The sequence below is a fragment of the Cyprinus carpio genome, chromosome A3, assembly GCF_018340385.1.
Source record: "Cyprinus carpio isolate SPL01 chromosome A3, ASM1834038v1, whole genome shotgun sequence".
Lineage (NCBI taxonomy): Eukaryota > Metazoa > Chordata > Actinopteri > Cypriniformes > Cyprinidae > Cyprinus > Cyprinus carpio.
In genome coordinates this window covers 18,434,149-18,458,776 of record NC_056574.1, presented here as the reverse complement: position 1 = coordinate 18,458,776, position 24,628 = coordinate 18,434,149, and the positions used below count along the sequence as shown (strand labels likewise).

Below are 24,628 nucleotides of genomic sequence, written 5' to 3'. Positions count from 1 at the left end.
TTAAAATGGGGGATGTGAGCTTTGCACACTCATCTCTGGGAATCAGCAGGATCTGGAATGCCAGAATATACTCTGTGGCTCAGTAGAAAAAAAACATTATTGTGTTTTGTGGTGATTTGTTTTTCTTTAAGACATGAGGGCATCTAGATTGACATGTAAATGAGTTTTAATGTCTTCAGAATACTTCTTATTATAATTATAAATAGTGTGCTTGCAACATGAAATCTAATATGCATCCACTGTGGTGTGGCCATCCTCTACTAACCTCACTGAAGACTAGTTTGGAAAACAATTTTACAATGCCATTCTTGTAATGTAAATTAAGGGTTCATACAGTCATGAAAAACCTGGGAATATTAAGTTTTTATTATTTATTTTTTATAGTAATAATAATAATAATAATAATAATAATAATTTATTATTATTATTATTATTATTATTATTATTATTTAGGGCTGGACCAGAATATTCAATTATTCAAATATTCGTTCGGTGGGTTGGCATGCGATTTTTCAGTTTTTTTTTTTTTTTTTTGAACACCTCGGATCCCCCTGCGAAACGGTTCTCATTTGCTCTTGAATATAGCCACTTTTTTACTCTCGGGCTGACCAGTTCTAAGAACTGTCAGGTACGGTTACAGTTGTATTTCCACGTGAGCTTGGTACGGTGCAGCACGATTACAAACCATTCTCGGCTAAATAAGCGGAAATGCGCTATTTTATCAAACAACCAAGTAAACAACTACGCTACGTTCAATATAAAAAGGAAAAAAAATGTCTGATACAGTTTGGTCTGTGGAGGAAACATTTGCGCTTATTGATATTATACCCGTCGTCGCCTTCTGTTTATTTTATTTTTCACGTCAAGAGTTGTGTCCTTTTTTTCTATTATTGAATGAAGTAAATATCAGATAAAAAAGGAGTCCCAACAACAGAACTATCTGATCATTCTCCATAATATTTCACTGTTTATATTACACTTGTGTTACCAAAGCAACTGACACATTTGTATTGCATTCCAAAGAGCTCCGCTATCAGCACCACAGTGGAAAATGAAACCGTATGTGTGCTGACTGGCCCGGATCGGCACAGAATCGAACGGTTAAGCAAAGAGAACCATTCGGCCCGATAGTGGAAAAGCGACTTATGAATCGACTGTGAGTGAATGTCATGATTCAATTAATCTGGAAGAGAAGACAAAAATGCAGAAGACCTCATGAAATGTTTTATTTTTTCTTCACCATATGTTTTATTGTTACCTAATTCTGTGTTTTAGCATGTCTAATTATTTAAATACATACAAACAACTTAATTTATTCATTTCTTTTCTTAAAATAGACTTATGAAATGTTTTTTTCTCAGAAATTCTGTTGTGTATTTACATCTTTCTGGTTATGAAATGAAGGCATTAAACATTAATTTAATGTATCTTTTAATTATTGAAAATAAAGAAAACAATTTTTTTTTGGTAAACAAAGGGGATTTTAATATTAAAATGAAAACATGGAAGAAATGTTGTGATTTATTCCTTTAAAAATAATGTTTGTTTCTTTTTAGTAATAGTAGCAATGTACATTCTGCTGAACAATAGTAATACATTTCTGGCAAATACTTGTCTTTAAATTAAACCAGACTTTTATTTTGACAGGTTGCCGTGAATACCTTTACAGTTCTGTGTATGTGATGTGACCGAGCGGCAACCTCCCGCTCTCTCTCATGAAGCCAACAAGAAAGTGACTAAAACTGCAATTTATCGACTGGCCGCTTGAGGCTGGCTGCGAAAGGGAGTCATGTTAAAGGGAGTCCCCATGTTAAAATGCCCAACTTTGCAGCAGAAAAAAAAAACATGTTTACAGCCTGGTTCAGAAAATTATTTTGGTCTATATAGTTTATTTTGCCCATCATGACAACTGTGAGGGGGGTGATTTTTATTTTTTATTTAATTTCTTCTGTTGCTGCTTTGCCGCTGCTGACACTGAAATCTATCCATAATTAAGGGCACAGCCATTTGGGAGACAACTGGATTGCCGCTGCTGACACTGCCGTCGAGCTAGGTGGGTGTGGTTTCAGCAACCAGCTCCCGCCTCTTTGCCCATTTTCGATCATCCGGGAGTGACGTGCTGGCTCCGCCTACTTTAGGCTTCAAAAACGCTCTTCGGAAAATCTATGGGTGACGTCACAGATACTACCTCCATGTTTTTATACAGTCTATGGATATAACGCTAGTTTTACTCAAATCAAATGGTCAAATGCTCATGAAGTCACTCTCAGAGCAGTTCTGGAGATGTTGTTCATGTGTTTACATCCTCATTTAGTGAGACGACAGAGGCTGAAATCACCGCAAGCGTCATGCTTAATAGATTTACAGATTAACAGATACTAGTCCATATCGTGATTTGATTTAAGTGTAATGACCTACTTTTGATTGATTCATTCAAAATTTGACAAATTCCCTGACTTTCCTTGTTAAAATGTAAATTCCGTTTTTATGACTGGATTCCGCAATTCCATCCGCATTTTCCACATCGTGGAAATCATAGGGCCCCACCTTATAACCTTGTTCTGCGCATTTTCAGTTTTTATAAAATTTTAATTTAAGAAATCTAAGATCTAAAATTCCAAGATCTTCCTTTAACTTTGACAGTGTTCAAAATTCCGAATCTATAGTTGGGAGGATTAATGCCGTTTCAATGTTGCCGTACTAATTTATGGTTTGGATATCATCATATACTGACTTATAAACAACATTGTCTTTCAGGAAGTGCAAATCTGTTTTTCTGTTTTTTAAATTTTCTTGTAAAACCCTTCAGCTGTTTGTGTGAAATTTTGTTTCTTTTGGCTGTTCTCACCCGAAGCCAAGCCACCAAACGTCTACTCCAGTCCTTCTTTTCCATGCGTCTTCCTCTTTCCCTTCATGGCTGCATCTCATCCCGACTCTGTGGGTGTACCATGCACATTCCTGCTCTTGAATCCATGCCACCGCCACAGAGGAATCCCGGATTGTGGCTTTTGATTGGTCATCATATGTCTGGCTTTCAAACTGAATTTAAACGTGTCAGCGTCTGATAATGTTGTCAGCTTCTGCTGTGTTACTGTTGCATTGAAACCACTGATTTTTATTTTTTGAGTTGTTTATTGAACTTTTGTGTTTTCTTTCCATTTCACCCCGTTAGACTTTGCAAACATGAATCAAGAGTAATTGTTACCAAATGTTCGATATGTTGTTCTCAAAGCTTGGAGCTTGGTTTATTCATCGCTTATTGAACCCTGAGACCTGCACATTTTTCCATGCAAAATGCTTTTCCACACAAGTCTGTGTTTGATTCTGTTGAAAAAAAAAAGTGCTGACTGAAGTTTTGCTTAAAGGTTTTCTGTAACCTCTGATGTGTACTTCAGTAGCGCTCTGTGTTTGGGGAGTTAAGTAGTGTGTACTCAGATTTGGGTTTTTCTTTCACAAATAGAAGTGCAGTTGGGAGGCACTACAAAGAGAATAAATCTTCCAAAAAAAAAATGTTCCTTGGTGCAGCATAGTGCTTGGTTTTTGTCATCTGTCTGTAGGTTTTCTGAATCTTCAGAATATGCTGAATTAAAGCTTGCTATTTGTAATTGTATTCCCCTTTTCAGTGTTCCAGAGGAGTACAAGTGTGGAAAATCATTGGGGCCTGTGGAGTCCCTGCAGGAACATCCGCAAGACTCTGATAAAATCCTCATTGGTTACAGCAGAGGTCTGGTTGTACTCTGGGACCTCAACAGTCGGCATGTAGTCAACCTCTTCCTGGGAAAGCAGGTGGGTTTGATGTCTCTCAAATGGCTTTCAACACTCTTTTGGGCTCATGTGGATGAAAGGCATTAAATTGAAATAGAAACATAGACATCAGTGTTTTAAAGTCTCTGTAAATGTCAAAAAATTGCACTGTGGACAAAAGTGATCAGGTCAAGAGATCTGTCCATGATTCATAAAAACTCCATCTTTTAAACGTCAGTGCTTGATGTCAAGATGTCCAGATGGTTTAACTCAAACCTTTTGACTTCCTTTCATCGTCTTTGGTCTCTTTTTTTGACACTGGTGTATTGTGTGGGACTGTCACTCTTGCAGCAGCTGGAGAGTTTGGTCTGGGAACGGTCCGGGAACAGCTTTGTTAGTTCCCATAGTGATGGCGGATACATGGTGTGGGCTGTCAGCAGCAGCAATCCCTGCACTCATGACCCCATCTCATCCACAATACCATATGGTGAGCCATAACACATGCCAATTACACACTCTTCCCTTTTTCTCTTTGGTTCTCACACACACAGATTGTTTGTTAGCAGTAAGTTTGTTTACATGTGCAGTTATAATGGTCAAGTGGTCAAGTTGCATTTTCCATCTGTCTGTCCATGTGTACAATATCGTACAAAAGTTTGGGCTCAGATTATTTTAATTTAAAAAGATTACTTTTATTCAGCAAGGATGCCTTCAAATGATCAAACAGTGATAGTAAAGACGTTTATTTCAGATAAATGCTGTTCTTTTGAACTTTGTATACTCCAGAGGATCCTGAATTTTTTTTTTTTTTTTACAGTTTCCACAAAAATATTAAGCATGATTTCTGAAGGATCATGTGACACTGAAGACTGGTGTATATGATGCTGAAAAGTTTTGCATCACAGGAATAAGTTATATTTTAAAATATAGTAAAATAGAATAGGGATCTTTCATATTGTAATAATAATTCACAATATATACTTGAATATATATGTTTTTTTTTTTTTACTGTATTATTGATCAAATAAATGGAGCGTTCGTGGGTGTAAGTGATAAAGTAAGAAAAATCTCACTAACCCAAACTTTTGTGGCTAATTGTTGTCCGATTAATGTAAAAATATGTTGGACAAAGCCAAGCTACAATCACATGGTCCAGGTGTACAATTTAAGTAACTAATGCATTTACATTTTAAAAAGACTAGCTATTGTTGTTTTCCGATTGAAATCAAACATTTAACATGCTTGTAAATGCACTTCATGTTTTGGGGCTGTTTTTTTATGGAGGTATTGTAATTCCAGTAGCCATAAGCTCAGATGGCTGGTCATGCTGTAATGTTTGCTTAACTTGCACAATGTTCAGGAAATGTTGTTCTATACCAAAGCTTTGAGTCCGTTCGTATTTTGTAATAGGCCATTAAAATCCTTCTCCAGACCTATTTAAAGGGACCGTAAACCTCAAATGCTCTATTAGCTGACTTGTTTGTTGACACAAACCGCTTGGGGGATCTACGGATATTTTCCAATTTTTGCACTCTGCCAAGATTTCTGTAGTTTTGGTGGTTTCTCTTAAACTCAGTTTTGTCGTTCTGTTTTTTCTCAATTTTTGTGTTATTCATCTTAGGCCCCTTTCCCTGCAAAGCCGTGAACAAGATCCTGTGGAGGACAACAGAATCAGGGTGCGTGCAGTAATTGTGTGATAAATGAAATCCCATGATGGCATGTTTTAGTTCTCTCAGTAGGGTCTCCTCTGTTGTGTCTGTAGAGCTTCCTCTAGTGTTGTTCAGTGGCGGCATGCCCAGAGCCAGCTACGGAGACAGACACTGCTTAACCATCCTCCAGGACAGCAGCCACGTCACCCTGGACTTCACCTCGCGTGTCATAGACTTCTTCACCATTCACTGCACAGACAAAGAGAAGGGTGAGCATGTGGTGGTGTGGCCTAGTGTTTAAAGATTTGAGTTGATAACTGAAAAGTAGGGGTGGGTGATTTGAACTAACTCTTAAGTCATTTTATTTCACTGTAATAGTATCTATCATAGTATGATTAATTTTGCTGAAAATTCAACTCCAAACTGTTTTATATATTACACAACCTTATCTATCTAGTGACTTTAAACTGTAGACATGAATGGGACTTCTTGTCTAAGTGATAACAAGTCAAGTCAAACTTTATAGAGCACAATTTTAACATAACCGTCGTTGATCCAAAGTGCTTTACAATAAAAGGTTGGATAAGAAGCAACAGAGATTAAAATTAAAAAGAAAAAAATATATAAAATATATATAAATAAAAAAAAATCAAAATATGTATATATACACACAAAAAACGGACATCAAAAGTACCACACACAGCATCACTCAAATGCAAGTGTGTAAAAATTAGTCTTTAAATTCGATTTAAAAACACAGAGCAGTGATGGAGAGGCCTGATAATGAGGGGTAAACCGTTCCAGAGTTTTAGGGGCAGCAACAGTGATAGCTCGGTCACCTTTGGATTTACAGCGAGAACGAGGGACAGGTAAAAGAAGCTGGTTGCAAGACATAAAAGAATCTTAAAGGGATACTCCACCCAAAAAGATCAGACGTGCAATCTGGGTTATATGAAGTGACGGGAACACTTTTTGTAATCGAAGAAAACAAAAATAATGACTTTATTCAACCTCTGCATCCTTGTGGCGCGGATGACACAGAAGAGCATACGCAGCATATGGTGATATGGAGAGACACAGAGGAGACTGACAAAGGAATTGTTGAATAAAGTCGTTATTTTTGTTTTCTATGCTTACAAAATGTTTTCCTGTCACTTCATATAACCCAGATTGTACGTCTGATGGCAGATGGAGTATTCTGACAAAAAACTTTTTATATTTTTCTGGACCTTGACAGTGTTATTTACTTGGCAGTCTATGGGACAGTCACAGGCCACCCGGTTTTCATCCAAAATATCTTAAATTGTGTTCCGAAGACGAACAGAGCTTTTACAGGTTTGGAACGACATGGGGGCAAGTGATTAATGGCAAAATTTTTATTTTGGGGTGGAGTATCCCTTTAACGACCTGGAGGGTGTATATGGCTGGATAAGATCCCAGATATATCCAGGGCTGACTTTTGCAATGCCTTGTATACAAAAAGAAGGATCTTAAAATCAACTCTGAATCTGATAGAGAGCCAGTGCAATGAAGCAAGAACAGGAGTAATATACTCCCTTTTTTTTGTTCCTGTCAACAATCTGGCTGCCGCATTCTGAACCATCTGAAGCCGAGATAGAGTGCTTTGAGGAAGGCTGACATACAGAGAGTTACAATAGTCCATCCTGGAAGAGATTAATGCATGGATGACAATTTCGAGATATTTCCGAGAGAGAAAATGTTTTACTTTTGCGACAGATCTGACGTGGAAGAAGCTACTGTTTACAACAGTGTTTACATGCTTGTCAAATTGTAGTAATGGATCAAAAGAGACACCTATATTTTTTACATGGTGTTTTAAGTTATTACTAAGGGAACCTAACCCTACTTGTAAGAGTACTATTGAATGCAGCGGGGCCTGGCAGAAGCACCTCAGTTTTTTCCGTGTTTAGCTGCAAATAATATTAGTCATCCAATTTCTCACTTCATCAAAACATGAGAAAAGATGCTGTAAAGAAGGGTCGTTTTCAAGTTTAATTGGAAGGTAAGGTTTGGAGGTCGTCAGTGCAGCAGTGATGGTTGATATTATATTTCTGGAGAATGGAGCCTAGGGGAAGCATGTAGAGTGAGAACAATAAAGGGCCAAGAACAGAACCCTGTGGAACACCATAAGGGATGGGTGCAGAAGGTGAGGTGAACGAAACAACTCGAAAAATGTATAGATTTAATGCAACTATTATTATTATTATTATTATTATTATTATTATTATTATTATTATTATTATTATTTCTACTATTATTATTATTATTATTATTATTATTATTATTATTATTATTATTATTATTATTATTATTATTATTATATTTTTATTAATAAATTTTTTTTTTTTTTTAATAAAGGATGATGATTATTGTTGCTGAATAATATATAAATAATACTGTTATGGTTATTTTTAACATTGTTGTTAATAATATTAATAGGTTATTTACTTGATGGATATAAACCAGAATAAGATTTTTCAGAACAAATAAGTCTGCCATCAATGTGAAAAACACTACAAATTATGTAAAAGTGTACCATGAATATCATATAAATCATTTCAGCAGAATCTGTCAAATTTGACATTCCTACCATGGTATATACGGTCATAATGCCCAGCCCTATAGGTTAAAACTCTTACATGGGGCAATCACTAAACTATCACCATTGTACCCTTGATCATGGCACTTGGACCCTGGTTGCTTCTGTGGAGCTATTCCTGTAATAAGTGTCCTATAAATCACTGATGATACATGCGTATGCTAATGTTTATTTTTATTTCCTGTGCATGGACTTTATTTATTTTTGTGCCTCACAGAGAATTTGATGACCCATCAGCGCTTGTGGTTCTTTGGAAGAGGAGTTGGTAGTGATTGATCTTCAGATGGCTGGCTGGCCCACTGTCCCTGCTCCCTATCTGGCTCCTCTGCACTCCTCTCTGCCATCACCTGTTCATGTCACCATCTCAAATGTGCCTCCCAAACTGTGGGAGAGAGTGATCAGTGCGGGCCAGCAGCAGTGTCCTCTGCAGAACTATGAGGTGGGTGAAAAGTCTCCATACGGAACCCAAAACTAGCACCTTTTTTCACATGTCCTCTGTTGGTTTAACAGGAAATATTTTAAAATCAACTTAAAGAATGTGTAAAATTGTGTGTTGACATTTTCATAACTGACATATAGTTGGCTTTCATGCTTTTACATGTGTATTGTTTTTCTTTCACTTCAGCAGAAAACTAAACATTTGCATTTAGTATAACATCTGTTATGTGTATAACATTAACATCATAAAACAAACACCAACCTTCGTATTTTTGTTACTGTTATATAAATGAATTGATTTAATACGGCACGCTCATGCTGTATTTTTTAGATTAAATAGCTTAGGCTTTCTGAAATGTATTTTATTTAACAACCACCAATAAAACACAAACCAGCATCAAAGTTCTTATTTAATGTTATTTCATTAGAGATTTAAATTTTGCCAGATGTTTCCTATTTTTTGTTTCAGTGGCTGTCCTGAGTATGCTTTTTTTCCCCTGTTTTGACAGAATTGGCCAATATGTGGAGGGAAAAACTTAGCACCTGATCCAAAACAGAAAGAGCTGCTGTTAACTGGGTAAGATTTTTTTTTAAAATAAATTATGTATTTATTATTTCATTTATTCATATATTTTGTTTTATTTTTAATTATATTAATTATATTTTATTTTTTATTATTTTTATTTATTTTTTATTTTGGATGATGTGTGCCTATATATATATTTTTTTATTTTTTTATTTTTTTTAGTCATGAGGATGGTACAGTGCGTTTCTGGGATGCGTCAGGAGTGTCGCTCAAACCGCTGTACAAACTGAGCACAGCCAGCATCTTTCAGACAGACTGCGACCACAATGACAGCCTGATGCAGGCCGGGGAGGAATGGCCTCCTTTTAGAAAGGTCAGGGATTTATGGGAGATCTGATGATTTTTTTCACTTTTAAAACAAAGCTTCAATCACGTCATCTGAACACCAGTGTTATTTTATTTTACTTTACTCACTGTTTTCTTTCACAACAAGGGCAGCTTTAGCAAGTTTTCTTCAGCTCTCCCCTTTATTGTTTGTTTTTCTAATCCACCTTTTCCTCTTCCATCAAGCTTCTCCATAAGACTGCGGTCTGGCACGTGGCCCACTTTTAGCATATGGGATTCACACTGGAGTCGATTCCTTTGCACCTTAATTAAAAGCAGACTGTCTGTCTGATGACTGAAATGCTTTGATTACGTCCTGCTGAAGATGAAGCACATTTGCTGCTCTGGATGGCACTGCTGCATTATTTTTTTTTCAAAACTATTTTTTTTTTGTCTCCTCATAACATGCACATTCCTCTTTTCTTTGTTCTAGCCTTGTCCGCATCTGTTTGGCCGGGATTAGACGTTGTTGAGGGTCAATGTTTCTAGAAGGGAATGAAATGTAGTCTTATATTATTATTGTGCATTATATTGTTCATAACGTCTGTGGAGCTATATCGCGTGATGCTTTTTCTTGTGAAGCTGTATAGATGGGATTTGATTTTTTCTTTGGCATGTGGAAGATATTTTGTTTGTCTTTGTTACAGTTAGAATGGACTTTATTGGCTGGGGTTTGTTTTTGTACTATATGTTGCTCATAAAAGGGATATTGCAACTCTAATTGTGCAGCCTTAAGAATCAGTGAAGAAGAAGAACAATCCCTGTTTAGCTTTTCCATTTATTTCCCAGGTGGGCTGTTTTGATCCATACAGTGATGATCCCAGATTGGGAATCCAGAAGATCAGTGTCTGTAAATACAGCGGAAAACTTGTGGTGGCTGGAACTGCTGGACAAGTAGGATCACTAGTTTTTAATGATTAATGCAAATGTATTTTAGTTCAGTAGCTAGTTAAGCGGCTTTGCTGTGTGCTGTCTACATAGGCAGCATTCTAACAATAATGAAGCCTCTAAACATTTTACTCAGAAAATGTGTCTGTGAAACATTGATTTATCCCATTACCTTTGGGAAAGCCAGTGCCATTCAAATATGGCCTAATAATATTGTCTAGATGGGCACCTCACTAAGTTATTGTCTTCACAAAAATAAATGTTAGTAAGGTTGTTTCCTATACTCTGTTCACAGGTTATAGTTATGGTTCTTAGCGATGAGAAAGTCCGATCACATGATTGATGTGGCCACGGTGGACCTGCTCCAGGACCGAGAGGGTTTTACGTGGAAGGGTCATGACCGGCTGCCTCCTAAGAGTGGCTCAGTAGTGTTTGCTCCTGGATTCCAGCCGGTTGTCCTGGTGCAGTGCATGCCCCCCGCGGCCGTTACTGCGGTAACTCTGCACGCAGAGTGGAACCCTCATTGCCTTTGGCACAGTCATGGCTTCGGCCTCTTTGACTACCATCGGCGAAATCCAGTGCTGGCGGAGGTAACTCGTCGGGGCCATCCAAAGCTGCTGTGTTATGCTCGTTCAGGAGCACTTTTAATCATTGGATCAAACTGAAAGAGATTGATCTCGTTTGCTATGAAGATATTTAAGTTATCTGAATAAGGGTTGGCTCGATTTATTTATTAAATACATTTACTATTTAATAATCAAATATATGTGAAATTTGTCATTTGCAAACCCATCTTCAAATCAGGTGGGTTTTTTAAATGAACAACTAATAAGGACAAAGTTAATAAACACATGATTATTCTCAATAAGCGTGTCTCATCCGAAGCTGCATTTCCAACTATATGTTAACAAATATTTCAGGACCACAAACATATTGAAATTAAACAAGAAAAATAGAAATGTATTTGCAAGTGAATCCATGTTAATTGTTATTACAAATATTCTTGCTTAATCTGCATCTGCCTCTAGAATGTGCTTATGATAACCAACCTCATAAAAACCCTTATTAATATTATTAGCAACAACAATAATACTAATAATAATATAATGATGTTAATTATAATACATTTTTATAAAAAAATATTATTATTATTATTATTATTATTATTATTATTATTAATAAAAATGAATTCAGTTGTTATTGTTATCTCGTTTGCTATGAAGATATTTAGTTATCTGAATAAGGGGTGGCTCGATTTATTTATTAAATCATTTACTGATGTTAATTATATTACATTTTATAAAAAAAAACATTATTATTATTATTATTATTAATAAAAATGTATTCAGTTGTTATTATTATATTAACTGTCATATAAAGTTAATTCAGTTATTTAATAATTAATACTATAGTAATCAATTTTATTAGATGAAAGTATTTTTAATAGTAAGGTGGAACTGTATAAACTAATAAAAATCTGACTTTTGTGTGACTGTACTTTGCTGTAAGGGAAGGTTTTGTGTTTTTCCATAAGGTGCACTCTACACCCCAAGGAACTCTCTGGCTATGGAGGGCCCGCTGTCTCGAGTGAAGTCTCTGAAGAAAAAGTCCCTGCGCCAGTCCTTCAGAAGAATCCGGAAGAGCAGAGTTCTCAGGAAAAAGAAACGTGCTGTGGTTTATAGTCCCACCAGTAAAGTGAGTGTCTGGAAGTTTAACGTACATGCATTATAATCTTACAGGTTTGAGACCATTGTTTGTGAGTCTGTTGACTGGTTGATTATCAGCTCCTTTAAGATGCTCGTCTCGTTGGTCATCAGGTGCAGGAGGCTAAACGCTCTCAAAAGTGGCGGAGCACCGACGCTGAGGTGACACCAGTACAGAGACGGATTGAGCCCCGCTCTGCAGACGACTCGCTGTCTGGAGTGTGGTGCGCTGCCATCTGCTTATCGCTGACACTTTCCTCAGAGATGGTGAGACTTGTGGGGGAAAAGGTTTCAAATATGGTGCACAGTTTTGGCAGTGACAGTTTGAATACTTAATTGTGGTTTATTTATTTATTTTTTTGGCAGTTTTTTATGCAACTGAATTTGAAATTACAATCTCAATGCTATATCAGATCCCCCATCTGTTAAATTAGATCCAATTGGGATGTTTAAAAAACAAAAATCGTGCAAATATACAGAAAATTTTCAATAGAGATTATCTATTTGCAGCCCTAGTTTGACTCGATCAGTTTTACAACCCTGTTCTGATTTCAGATCAGCAAAAGCAATTTTGCTGTTGATCTAATCTAGAAATCTAATTCTAAATCTAGGTTTTGTCTGTGCTGTGTGAAATGTGTGGGCTGATGTGTGTATTGTTTAACCTGATCAAGGCTGCTACACACTCGCCCAAGTTTGCATGTTGAAGTGATTCATGCTGTCACTCTGTATTACGATGTCGGGGTCAAAAGCACGAGGCCGCCCCATCTTCCAAGACTTAGAATCTTGCACAATAGTGATAAGATCGGGTTTGGGGAAAGGTGGAATTTTCCATGGAGTTTGAACAAAGCAGTATTGTTTTTTTAGTGCAATATATTTAAATGATTCACAGTAATGGGGGGAATATAACTTTGCATTTGTACTGCGCAGTTATGGGTGTGAGTGGTTTTTTTGATTTAGAACATAATAATGGGTCAGGTTTTAGGCCACTATTGTCGTAAACCGACTGAATAGGTGAAAACTAAAAAAATGTGCTCACACAAAAATACTTAGGTCCACCAAAATCAGGTCATGGAGAAATGCCCGCTGACAAGCTGATAAGTTGAATCAGATGTTAGGTAAACAGATCCAGAACTTCAGTTTAGGGTGGACACCAAAGAGCGGGATTGGGAAATGCTTGCTAGAAGATGAACGTTTCATATTATTGTCAAATATTTTTCAAAATGATGCTTGTTTTTTTGTCCATAGTTTTGGGTCGGTACAGTTTATTATTTTTTTAATCATTTTTGAAAGTCTTAGAAAGTCTAATATTATTACAGTTATAATTTAAAATACTTTTTGTACTTTTATAGAATTGGAAAATGTTATTAATTTCTTTGATGGCAACGACTTGATTTTCAGTAGCTGTTACGCCACATGATCCTTCAGAAACAATTCTAATATGCTGATTTGGTACTAAAATAGTTGTGTTGCTACATATATTTTTTCGTAAAAAAAAAACGTGGATACGGATATGTTTTTAGTATGATTTACTGGATAGGAAGTTCAAAAGGACCAGTATTAAGTTAAAAATGTCTTTCCTCTTAACTGCCTTTTTGATCAGTTTAATGTATCCTATGAATAAAAGTGTTAATTTATTAAAATGACTGACCTCAAAACTTTTGAATGGTAATGCTCTTAATAAATCTAATGACATGCCATTCATGCTTAGGTCTTGTTCAGCTGTGCTCTGTGACTCTTGTTTATAGGGTGTTTACAGCCCTGCATGTAAACGATATTTTCATGTCAGTTTTTTGCTTTTTAAAAAAGGATAACAAATCAGGATTGGTAAAAGTAAGACCAGATCTATGAAACTGGCATTAAATCATGCATGTATTTTGTAAATGAGTCTCCAGGATGTCAACATTTATTGTTATAGATGTAATGCCACCTCAATTGACAGCATTATTTTTCATCTGTTACTAAGGAACGCATCATGACCTACAATGTGGGCCGGTCACGACTCTGGCTCCGTGTACGCATACGCTCTGGACGTACCGTCGCAGGAGAAGTTTCTCTGAGCAGAGCGTGGAGGCGCTGCTGGGGAAGGAGATCCACTCATGCACAGAGCTCCAGTGGTGTCCATCGCTGTGCTGGATGGCCGATGGGAACCCTCTGCGGGAGCCGTACGAAGAGTCTCCAGCGATCTGGCCAAAGCTCCAGACATGCAGGGCAGCCACTCTGTTCTTATTACTTCTGAGGAGCAGTTTTAAGGTTGGGATATTTACAAACAACAAACAAAAAAAAACTGGATCATCAAAAAATTTATTAAAAGGTGAATAAAAAACCTTTCTTTGTAGCTTTTCTGTAGAGTTTTCATGCCTGCCTAAAGTAAGCGCGAAGACCAAGTTCAAGTTGACCGCCCATGAAGGCTGTCGAGTACGAACAGGTGGCGCGGTCGAACTTCACCAGCACGTTAGCTCTGAAGAGTACTCTGAGAACGCTCTAGTGTGCCTTACCAATCTGGGGTGACATCCATGTGTTCAGTGTGCCAGCACTGAGACCGCAAGTACGCTAACGACTGCATCCGCACAGAAGACATCAGTGGCATTGCTTCCTGCGTATTCCTCTAAGACTGGACAAGGTTAGTGTGTTCATTCTCAAACAGCAATGTAAATCATTTCTAGCTTTGAGCTTTTCCACATGAAAGGGAGATTCAACTATGTTGCCTTCAATATTATTAGGTTATTTCTACCTGATTTCGCCCTCGGAGTACGAGCTGCTTCTCGCTGTCAGCTCGTGGTGATCACAGAGCCGCTGTGCCGAGTGGATGTGGAGCGACCCTCAAGATCTCTCTGCTCACAGGTAAAACCAGAGAGATTTCTCAAATCAGTTTAACGACGGTGTTCTTACCAGGTGTGCGCAGAGTTTAAAGAAAATTGCCTGTCAAGTCAGTCTGAATGTGTAAATTCCTTTATTGGCAACATCACGGTCAGCTCCAATTAGGAAGATATTGATGTATGTTTGGCAGTAATTATTGTGGTTCTACTGTTTCGAGGCAGGATTTTGGATCAGGGAGATTTTCACTGATGGTTCACAAGCTACTCAAGCCATTTTCATAAAACATCATCCTATTATTGTCAACCTGGACTTTATTTCTCATTTAAGATTGGATTTTTTCCCGGGGTACTTTGGTTTTGGATAACGGGAAATAGTGTGTTGGGGTGAAGCTTTATTTGCTCTTTTACACTGTTTTGAAAAATTTGAGTAAAATCATAGACGGTAGTAGGGAACGTGTACCGAGCCAATCTCAAGGATCGGGATCTAAGGGGGGTTGATAAGTCATTTTTTTTTTTTTTTTGTTTACTGATCGGTATCAGCTCTCCTAATCCTGATCCACTGGTGATTCGTCAGCTGTCATGCCGGTGTCCCTGCAATAAGAGGCGGTATGCTCTTTCAACAATCCACCCCTATTAAAAGATGAAAAAAGATGCTCAAATGATCATGCATGACACGCAAGAACACATTTATACGCATTCAAATTCAGTAGTATTCAGATATGCCATATTTTGTAAGGAATTCCTCTAAAGTAATTATATTTACTATGTATTATACTGAGACGGCGTTGTCAAAAACGCGTTTGCTGGGTTACATTCTGCTTTGGATAACTGACAGAACTGGCATTCGTAAACGTCCTACTCTTTTCTAACCTTATCTCGTGTTTGGCCATTTATGTTGCAATACTCTGCTTACTGTACATATAAAATACAAGTTTATAATCAGTAGTCCATATTATAATTGTGACCACATTCTGTCTTACAGTGTCTGTCATGTCTTTACAGAGTATGATAGTGTTTGTGTGGTGTGTGTGTATAATATATATATATATATATATATATTATAGTAATTGTGATATATTGGATGATTAGGATGATAGATGCCTACCTTTTTTTTTGCAGTTGGCAGCCTGTCTCTGAGAAAGTTAACTGCGTCAACAGTCCCTGTAATTATTTGGATTGATTTAATAACTTTAAATGGACTTGAACTGTTCAGCCAAGCACTAGGAAATACAAGAATCAGATAGGGACTCTGTATCGGCAGATACTCAATATTCAGTGACTCTGATCTGTATCGGGGATCACAAAAAAACCTGATGAGGGACAATCCCTATTTGAAAGACATCAGTGCCATTAATGGCAGTGGAAATGATAATAACTATACACTGTTGAGATTAACCATCTTAATTAAAAAAAAACATGAAGTGAAAATTTAATTGAAGTAATTTTAATTTAATTACATGCGATGCATGTTTTGGCAATTCAGATCTTAACGACACTAACACACTAAATGAATCAAAAGTGACAGTAAAAGACATTTATAATTGTTACAAAAGATTTTATTTTTCAAATAAATGCTGCTCTTTTGAATTTTATATACATCAAAGAATTCTGAACTAAAGGATAGTTTTCCATTAAAATAGAAAGCAGTTTTCAAACATAATAATAAATGGGTTCTTAAGCAGACAATATATAGAAATAATTTCTGAAGGTCTTGTGACTGAGAGACTGGAGTAATGATGCTGAAAATTAATTCAGCTTTGCATCACAGGAATTAATGACATTTTAAAAAAAAGGTTATGGTTGGGAGATTTTAAAATTATTACAAGCATAGTGAATGCGAGGGTTTTTACTGTATTTTGATCAATAAAAATTGCAAGCCTGGCTAAGCAGAAGAGAACTTCTTTAAAAAAAGAAAAACTTTGAAATGGTAAGAAAGTGTACAGATGGGTAACTTTTGGTGGATGATCATGCTGAAGAAGAATGAATCATGACCCAGACACCTAGTGGGGAGAATAATAGTTCTGCATTTTCAGGCAACATTTTAATCTTGTTTTGGTGGTTCCAGCCCGACGCTCCCCACCACAGGCTAATGGAACACATCTAGACACAAGCAGAGAGCAAGTCTGCTGAAAAATGAACGGTAACAATTCTGCACAGTAGTCTCCTGACAGATGGAAAATAATTGTCATTCTTCCACCCAACTAGCTGAAATGCGCCAGCATTTGTGTGGTTTGTATTTTACTGGAATTTAGAATTTTTCAGACTGAAGTCAAATTGTATGTACTTGATGTTTTAATGTTTCATACAGCAGTTCATTTTTCTAAAACTATGATATCACCCCTTTTGTGACAATACCCCACTCACACTGTCAGAACTCAGAAAAGGGTTGTATTTCATTGAAATCCTACCGCAATGATATTCCGTTCGCTCGCTTACGGCTGATTTTTTTTTTTTTTATATATATATATATATATATAGTGTTACTATGTGGTCATTCTCTCAGAGATCTTGTAATGAATGCGGAGTGCCTTGTCCTCCGCTCGGTCCTGGATTCTCCAAACACAGGCAAGTGCAGACATCACTCTGGACACCACTGAGTGAGCTCACCGTTGAGGGACGTCAAAGACTTCTTAATGTGAGCCCTCTTTAATTATCCATTCTGGTCTATTAGAGTCAAGTTTATTTGGTGTCCTCAATATTTTGCTTCTTTAGGACTGTGGGATGAAGCGGAGAATAACTTCAGGAACATCGCTGAAGAGGACGGGAGGCCTCCTGGAATTCTCATCACACTGAGGCGAGCCGGCAGACAGCTGGAGGTGAGGCAACATTTTACAGCTAAGCAGGCTCGTGGAGCGTCTGTGAGCACTGTAAGTGTGGTCTGTGAAGAGTAGACGGGGGATTTTGTTACTGGATGCAGAAAGGAGGTTGCCTGACTGAGGAATGTGCAGATCCGTGCTAGACATTTGTTTTTTTCATTTTGGGGTGTGTGCTTTATTTTGTTACTGTATTTAGTGTTGAGGAGGAACAAAAAGCACTTAAGGTAGGCTACCAGACTACATTCATCAGTAGTGTGACAATAGTTCAGTTGTATAGTGTAAATAGTTTTTTTTAAATGAATGATAAACAACATATCTTACAATAACAAGAACGGTTACAAGACAATAAAACCTCCCAAATCGCCAGAAATCTGTTTGTTGCAAAAATTCTTCCCCAACCTCCTGCTTTGTGACTTTCTAGATGCAACAGTAGTTTCTAGTTTGCTAATGATTGTAGGTCAGTTTATACTTGCTGGACAAGGAGAAGGCTTCCAGCGAAATCTATATGCAGAGCTCTACGGAATGCACTCTTGTGATTTCTGCAGACCATATCCTGCAAGATAATGCTCAGTAGGGCATCTGCCTCTCATCCTCCTTCGTCAAGCCAAAGGCATTATTATCTGAACTGCTACTTAGCCTCCATCATTTTAAACAATTGTTTATTTGCCACTTTGCCTCCTTGTGGACATGTTTGGCAGTGCAGAATGGTTTTTGATTATAAAATTAAATGGTTGGTTTTTGAAATGAGTGACTGTGATTATATGTAACAGCCTCAGAGATGATGTTGTTTTCAGGAGCAGTTATGTGTGAAGACTTCAGATTGGGTCTTGACAGAAGCGGGTTTGTGACTCCAGAAGCTGCACCAAACATTGTTCATGAAGTTTTTACAATGGGAATGTTGCACTTTTTTCCCCTGTGCCAAAAGACTGAATGATTCATTCTGTTATCCTCTTTTTCTTCACCTTTCCTCCAGTTTCCCCTTTTCTTTTTTTGGCTGACATCTATTGGTTCCTTTTGTCAGGGGCCATAAAAATGGTACATTTGAGAAGTGACTTTTAAAAGGATCGGGGCAATAAAACAGAACAGCCGAGATGTTGCACAATGTCTGTATGCAGGTGGGGGGCTACTTGCACTGACTACCCTTGATGATTTTCTTCGTCGAGTTTGTCTTTTAACATTCCTCTTGTCACGTCATCTGTCCTCTCACTGTGTGCCATTTTGTTTTATGCTAAATCAAATCAAAAATGTCTGGTTATAATTTGCCTCTTAGTTGATTTCCTAGAATACATAGCTGCTACGGTTCATGAATCTCTAAGGGGTATTTTGGGGTTGACCATCTGCACCACAGAAAAAACTATTCAATAATAATTAAGGGGGGAAAAAAATTTCCCCTCCTGACAGCCTTTTCAACAATATCTGTGATACTGTGATGGCTTCTGACCACAAATCAGGAGTCTATTGAAAAGTTCAAGTTATGGACCCTGTGGGTTTGATTCAGATATTTTCCTTTCATTCAGTCGTCTTTATTATTATTATTTTTAAATAATGTCCCTTAACCACTTGCCATTGTAAGTAAATTCTGGAAGTTAACTGTGAAGTGTGTAATTTGAAGGAACATCGCTGCAGTAATTCTAACCAGTGTGTTTTTTGCCACAGTATTAACACGGTATGAAGGAGCTAATGACTTTTTTCTATTTACACAGTATTCTTTAGAATAAATTTTATATGGCTTATAAGGGTTGGTATTTTGTATTTTATAGATATTTCACTGGCATTTAGGTAACTAGGCATTTCTAGCACTGCATTTTGTGGTGCAATTATTGACAGTTGTGTAGTATTCCAAGAAATGACTATACTATAGGCATTATTGTAGCTAATTGAGGGAAAGATTCAATGAGGGAATAGGACGAGTGTTGCACAGACATATTTGAATAAGACACAACTGGCTCCTTGGGTCAGATAATGCAGATGTTAGTCAGTTTGCTTTTAGAAGTAAAGTATGGCTTTTAAAGTGATAGGTTCTATTTACATTGTAATTACAAAGAAAACTGCACATAATTTTTTTGCTTGGTATTGACACATTGCCATATTTTCTCCCTGCATATTCTGTTTTTTTATGTCAAAAGGACCTCACTAATTGTAGTTAATTTTTGTTTGTATATTTGCTTTACATAACCTTTACTTTCCATCCAGCACCTGTCCTGTGAACATGTATTTAATTAGTATTTTTCTTGTGTAGAATTTTATTTTGAGATATAGCAATGCTAATGGTCTTGAATGTTAATAAAGTATTTACTCCACATTTTATTGAATCTTCGGTGTGGTCTGTACTCAAATTAGTCAAATCAAATACCACATTACCTGGTATTTACAGCCTTTGAATATACTTCAATGTTTCTTATGAGATATGGTTACCCAAAAAAAATAAAAAAACGTTTGGAACCCAGTGCTGAATTTCTCATTCTGCAGAACTAGTGACTGAACCTTGCACAAGCACTCTGTATGCTGCCAAGTAATTAAAAGATGGCCATATTTTTTTTTCATTACTTTAATGCATCAAAGTAAACTAATTTTAACTTGAACAGATTCTAAAGAATAAGTTGAAATTAAGTCAAGTTGATTAAACTTAAGGTCATTTTCTGTCTGAAAGGTTTTAGTGTCGTGCAATTCATTTGAAATCCAAATTTTCTTTATGCTTGCACATGTAACAAACATTCAGTAATTCTTTTAAATTACGCTGTAAGAAATCCGTTAAATCTGAACTAATGTTGCAATTCATGCACTTAACTTAATTGAGGGTTGACAAAGATTTTGTTCTTATATATGGGACTTTTGTATCTTTTCAGATACTATAAATTGTCAAGCGTTTCCTCAAACACAAATTACAGTCTGTGTAAACTTGCAGTATATTAAATGAATTGTTAATGGTACAAATGGTATTTCAATTAATATTGATGATTAGGATAAATAATGGATTATGTATACATTCAGATGAAAGTTTACAAGGTAGTCATACCAGCTGCACATTTGTTTTATTAACCATTATGAGAAACTATGAGACCTACATACAGCATGAATTTTATACACCTTTAACAGCAAAAGCTTTTAAACTGAAAATGCTTAAGACTTCTAAGGTCTGACCTGCAATTGTGTCTTGTTTTTTGTTTTTTTTTTAAATAAGAATTCTTCAAACATGACCACAACAACATCTTGAACAATAGTACCTCTTATTTAAAGACAACAAGGTGCTGATGATCACATTTAACCTACACAAACAAATATCAAGCAGTAGATTGACAAAGACTGTACAACAAATTTAAAAAAAAAAATTCTGCTGTGAGAACATTATATACATTAAGGGCTACTGCATCATATCCTCTTGAACTTTTTGCCCACTTCTTTCATCAAAGTAGCGCTCCTCTGCATCACAGCTTAAAATATTCAGGTTATCATAATCTGGATTCTCATCCACTTCACTGTAATGAAAATATCCATGTTACTGTAATTATGAATTTTAATATTAAAGAAATATGATTATGTAAGAACTAAAATATGGGCAAATTAACACTCTACAGGTTCACAATTATTAGCATTATTAACAACTGATTTGAAGAGAAATACATCCGGGTAATGCAATATTTATTTTTTTACACTTCCAAATCTGAGACCTATGTGAGCAAGTACTATGATCTGACCTGTAGTTGAAGTCATCCTTGCCATCCAGGAAGCGCTGATGCATTGGGACTGAGAAACTCCTCTCTCAGCATGGCTTTCTCTTCTGCATTCGGCTCCCACTCTGTCTGTCTGGGCTCGTCACATTCTAAAACACATTCATCCATTAAAGAAATGGAATCTCAGTCACGAGTCAGTCAGTGAGATCTCACACCTCAGACTCCTCCGCTGCACAGTGCTCTCTCTCCTGCTCCTCCCTCCAGGCGGTTCTGGATCAGTCTCTCCTGGTAGGAGTTGATAAGTAGGTCAGCGAGTCCCCCCGGGCCGCTCCTCATGGCCTCCTCTGAGCGCTGCAGGATCTCTTCGCTGAGGTACTGTCGGATGGTACTGCTCATACAGCAGAGGCTCTCACACACGCATCTCCTCCTCGCTGAAGTACTGGCCCTCTGCAGAGAGATAAAGTTGCTGAGTAAGACAAAGGTAATCAAAGTGCTTTTCCTTGCAAGCGGCAGAGGATTTATTTTATGGATTTTTTTCTGGCCTTGCTTTTTTTGGTTTCATTAATAATTTTATTTAATAAGGATACATTAAATCAAAAGTGAGATAAAGTGTTAGATTTCTATTTCAGAAAATTGCTGTTCTTTACACTGTAAATTCAAAAAACCAAAAACAAAAATAAATTCTTAAAGATCATCAAACAATTAAATTAAAAAATGATTTCTGAAAGATCATGTGACACTGAAGATTATGCTGAAATGTCAGCTTTGAATTTGTTCAAATACAAAACAGTTATTTTAAAATAATATTCCACAATATAACGGTTTTTGTAATATTTTTGGGTCACAATAAATGCAGCCTTGGTGAGCATATGATACTTTTTTTCATTTTTCAAAACAACATTAAAAAAATCTTACAGACTCCTAACTTTTGAACAGTAGTATATATATATTTTAATACATTATTTTTTACCAATTATTATTTTTTTCACTGAATGAAATATACAAGCTTGAATAAATTAATCAACATTTCCAGTCCAGGTTCATCCGCTATCTTTGAATTTTTTTTTTTTTGTTTGAAATGCATTTTAGGACTGCCTTTGATGCTGCGTTAGAATTTGGACAAAATGAGGTATTTTAACAGGAAGTATAATTGTGTAACTTTCTGGATCATACTTCAAACAAGCTGTGTCTCATCTCAGAGGCTGTATCCTCCGGAGGTCACATTTGTCAGTTGCATACATCATTGAGGTGGTCTTATAAAAAAATAAAAAAATAAAAAAATAAATTAATAAAATGGGACTCCTATTCCTTGTGAGGTGTAAAATACTGTAATTCCTTTCTTACTCTGCAATCTAACGGTCACTTTTCTTAATGAGACCACCTCAATGAAGTATGCAGCCGACAAAAATGCGACCCTTAGCGAATGATGCAATCTCCGAAATGAGACGCAGACATGAAGTACTTATATATTACAGTTTTCACAAACTTGTGCCAGTCTAATGACCAACAGTACGAGTTATATGCTAGTACATGGAAGTCTGTAAGTAACTAAAGTCAATTTAAGAGGTAACAACCTGATTTGAAAAAATTCTATCTGGTGTTTTAAAAAAAAAAAAAACAAACCCTGAGGGCTGCAATAACGATGGTTACGGACCCTTTTTCCGGTCGGCTGTGCTGGATGTCCGTCTCTGAATCTCCTTGCAGTAATACTGCACTCTGAAGTCACTGCTCAGGTGTGAGAAAGCCTCCGTGTGCTCTGATAGCGCTCTAGAAATACCAAGGCCTTTGATTTGTACTGATCCATTAAAACCTTCTTCTTCTACTCCAAAGTTAAGTCTGGCTCTCCCAGCTGCTGGCTTTTCACAGGACTCCCACTGGCTGCTATAGCCTCTATCATTGAGCTGAGACAGCTGAATGGCTCATCCTGAGGAAAACAAGCAAGAGCCACATGGTTAGAATCATGCTTTAGACTGCACACATGAGCTGGACACAGGTGACACATCACCTTTTGATTCGGAGAGCTGCTTCTTGTGTTGTGGGCCTTGAGCAGTAGGTTCATTGCAGCTGTCAGATGTGTTAGGTTTAGTGCATGGCTCGATTTCTCAATTGTACAAAATGACTAGATATTATCTACATCTACAGTGAAAAGCTAGCATTTTGTGTTTGTGGTCACTTTTCACTCTCTTTCTATTATTTTTTTTTTAAGTTTTGATGAAAGATTGGTTTTAAGGAAGAGGTGGAGTTTAAGCAGACTAAATGACTGGAGAAGTCTTCATCACCAGAGAGACGTCTGTCATTCAGCTCGGGATATTTGGACTAAAAAATTACACATAGGCATGAATGAATCATTCACAATAAGATCAATAACAAGCATTTAGAAAATACTTTGGGTGAATTTTAATAAAATTTAGTTGTGTGCTACAACTAACCCATCACGTTTCTCTCTTTCTCTCAATTATAATCAAATGTTTTTCTCTGTTTACCACGTAATCTTCTGTTTGGTTTGTCAGTTAAGGGAATATCTTTGCACCCGTTTAGGTACATAGTTAAGCAATTTTAAATGTGTTCACGAAGCTTGAGTTGTCACACACAGCTGATCAGACCATGCAAAACTGTGCTTCTCATAAGGCATGAATTTCCCACGCGACTCTTCTGTAGATGATGAGCTGAACACATCTCACCTGTACACCTGCAGTCTGTCCATCTCTGGCTTGTCCCACAGCTGCTCATGTTTTAATCCTCCTGGGGTTTGACACACGGCTCGATTCCTCCCCACACTGCTGTCTTCTACTGCAGATTGCAGTTTTAGCGTTAACTGTTGTTGAAATATTACCGTGATGTTTTATTCTGTCAAACATACCAACGCTAATTCGAAATCATACTAAATGTGTAACTAATACTACAGCAAGACGTTACCATTCTTGCCTAAATTTGTAGCAGTGGGATATGTTACAGATACTCGCACCACTTAAATAATGCAATCATTTTACATTTGTCCTGTATTCAAAACAACAACTCGAGAACGGCATTTTACGTTCTGACCGTCAGTGTAGCCACACTCTTAGCTCCGTGTGGAACATTTTCAATGCAAACCGAAAGTTCCGTTTATTCCAACGTATGTAAGTTCACCTTTGTCCAGTAGGTGGCGACAAAAGCCAACACTTCTACTGCGCTTGACTAGTCAGAAACCTACAACCAAAAATAATTACATCTATTATATCAAAAATCATTATTACCTGTGGTAACTTGGTCAACTCATATTATTTTCTCACAATTAAAAAATACTCTAGTAAGATAAGCAACGCATTTCAGTCACCTCACAGCGCTTAGTGCGGTTTTAGAAAGCTTTTTGGACGAGGTTTATGAGACTTGG

General features: G+C 36.9%; 2 pseudogenes; one reads left to right on the top strand and one right to left on the bottom strand.

The window, feature by feature from the left end:
* LOC122138728 overlaps nucleotides 1–17,554 on the top strand; it is a 34,863-nt pseudogene extending 17,309 nt beyond the window's left edge.
* Nucleotides 17,555–20,945: 3,391 nt separating this feature from the next.
* Nucleotides 20,946–23,314, bottom strand: LOC122138727 (annotated as a pseudogene).
* Nucleotides 23,315–24,628: the final 1,314 nt, after the last annotated feature.